At 35.5% G+C, this 2,825-nt stretch overlaps 1 long non-coding RNA gene across 1 annotated transcript; it reads left to right on the top strand.

Annotated features, from left to right (window-relative positions):
• Positions 7 to 2,825, top strand: LOC105171232. The gene is made up of 3 exons (XR_848560.2): positions 7 to 1,020; positions 1,479 to 1,597; positions 2,764 to 2,825. It is a non-coding gene; the product is annotated as an uncharacterized LOC105171232 (long non-coding RNA).

Genomic DNA, 2,825 nt, shown 5'->3' with positions numbered 1-2,825 from the left:
TTGTTGTTTAAGTGATATGGCTCTTAGTTAATTTATTTTGGTTATAACAAGTAGTTTTCATTAATAATATAGGAAGTGGCTTGCATAGTTGTTGGTAGTCGTTTATCACCTCCACAAAGTTACTCGTAGTAACTCATAATGCTTGAATCAAACTATCTTTTCAAACAAAAATAGAATCCCTTTGTGTGTTTGTGCGGTTGGAACACCCCGGACACTTGTTCATGGAAACTAGTCTTATAATAACACCGTTGCAATTGAGCACATCACAGCTGGAATTGCGTATAGTAGGCCAGAGATATGTATTGCTTCCTAGGCTTCGAGTTTGTGTAATACCTAGTGTAGAAACATTATTATTTACTTTATCTCACGTGGAAATTATATAAATCTAAAGAGTCTCGTGCTAGTATTTCTTGAAATTCTGTTTGATAAGGATTTTATAGTGTATGAAAGTTATGAGAATATGTGTTCTCCTTATGCTCATTATTCCAATAATTGAGTGGATTCCTTCCCTCGTGCTGTATTGTTGTTTTGGAGCTTGCCCGAGAAGCTTCCCTTCTAGGAGATTCGCTACGTCACCAAAACATTGCTCCCATCTTTTCAGTGACCATACTGAAATATGTGAGTGGTGGTGGCATATTGATGGCAGCTAGGATATTTTTGGATCCATTTGTATTCGTTTGACATGCCTCTCACACATTTCTTTGAGTGCTATTCAAGAGAGGGAATTTTCATTGATAGGGCTTGATGCCATCTTATCACCTACCTACTGAAATATGTGAATTAATGTGGATTGATCCATTGTTTATTTTATAATCCTATTTAAATTGCTGTTTTGATGATTCCTTAGGCATGTGAAGACAAAGCATCTACAATGGATTGTGTGGGACAAATCCTGAGTCGACAAGATAAAGATGGATGCTATACAAAAGAGAAAAGAAAGAATATGAAACAATGAAACAAAAGAGAATATCGAAGGAGGAGATACTTCGTCTAATGGAAGAAAAGAAACAACTAAAAGAAGTAAGTTATTACTCAAAAACTGCATACTTCAGCTATATGAGTTGTTTGGCTTGTCATGTTTTTGCTGAAATGCAAGTTTTCATGATTAGTAAAAAAAGATTCCTAATTGTGTGTTATGATCGTTGTCGTGAAAAATTAATATTTTAATGTTAATTTCATTATTGTGGCAAGTGGCAACTCAAGAAAAAACATATCTATAGTGCTCGCTGGCATCTTTCAATTTCTTAAAAAAAAGTTCCATACAATAGAATCTTTCATGTTTGAACGGGCTTAGGCTTTGACTTTGGCCGTGAATGTTTAGGTTCTTTCTCTATGATTATGTATTCTCTATATCGACAACAAGGTTTGTTGCTATTATTTAATAGGCTGCGCAATTATATGTGCCTAGGCAAGTGATGCAGCATTATTTTTAGGTATAAGTGATATACTGATGGTTGAGGCTTTTTCTTGATATGAAGGTGGTTGTCAATGATGAATGGGGAGCTATTCTAAGCAGGATGAAATCTGAACGCTTGATTGAAGACACAGCTTGATACTCCACAGAGTTCCTGCACAGTTTCTCATAGAGAATTAGAAGGTAAAGGAATTACTCATAATATTCTTTGGGCATCACACATTCACACGAAGTAATATGCGAAACTTAATTAATGATCTCTAATGCAAAGAAGGATTAGAATTTTATAATGAGCAAAAGAGAAAGCTGATCAAAAAAATGAGAGAGATAGCTGAAAAGTTGTGTCGAGAATCGAGATTGTTTCTCTAATTCTTTATTTTCCTAAAAATTCAGATATTTACAGGAGGAAGTGAGGGCATACATTATAGATGAAACCTACATTATAGTGAGACCAAGTTGAAATGTTGTGGGAGTTTTCACTCTGATTCCATGAGTTTGGTGGGTTGAAGTGGGAAAGTGAATGGGATAACGACCTGATAAAAATCCAATTTACTCTGTGAACTAGCTTAGTTGTGTTTTTACTTACTTCACTATAAGATTTGTACAGCTTAAAACGACTTGAAGTCGCAAATTATGGTTGAAGCCTTATTGGACAAAGTTCCCTACGTGTAGTTACTATATGTTTCAACTCTACCACATCTTTGTGGCTGTTACTTAAATTGCCAATGCTTGGATAAAGTGTCCTCTGGATGGATCAAAGTTCTCAAGTATTTGTGTCCACAAATGAAGTAAATATAACTAATATTGGAGTCAATTAGGCTACTTCAGAAACCAATGTTCTTAACTGTAGCAGTTTTTCATGTCCTGCCAGTCCCCTTTATACTTGTTACAGTGCTTAAGTGTTGGCCTATGTCTGACTTGTCTCCATATTTTGGTATCTCAATTTTTGAAGAAGTAAAAGGGGAGAAGTCAAGGGGAAATCCAGTCTTTTACTCTGATAACTAGCTATCAATTTGCCTCACTAGTCCATCAGTTTCAGTTGTCGTAACTTAGAGTCATGCTGACCTGTGCGCAAGAACTGTCATGAACATGATCTAATCTATCTTTGTCATTACTTCAAGTGACATTCACGGCCAATATAGTGACCTTTGGCTTCTTGAGTATGGAGGTTTCCCTCGAATATGTTTATATGTGGATGTGCTTGCATGTTTTTCATTCATCTCACACATTACTTAATCTACTTGATTCTTCTAAAATAGCAAGAGAAGAGTTAATGTGTGAATTAATGTAGGTTGATACACTGTTTATTATATAATCCTATTTAAACTGTTGTATTGATGATTCCTTAGGCATGTGAAGACAAAGCCTGTACAATGGATTCTGTGGGTCAAATCCTGAGTCGGCAAGATAA

The sequence above is a fragment of the Sesamum indicum genome, linkage group LG9 (assembly GCF_000512975.1).
Source record: "Sesamum indicum cultivar Zhongzhi No. 13 linkage group LG9, S_indicum_v1.0, whole genome shotgun sequence".
NCBI lineage: Eukaryota > Viridiplantae > Streptophyta > Magnoliopsida > Lamiales > Pedaliaceae > Sesamum > Sesamum indicum.
This window is presented reverse-complemented; position numbering and strand designations above follow the sequence as displayed.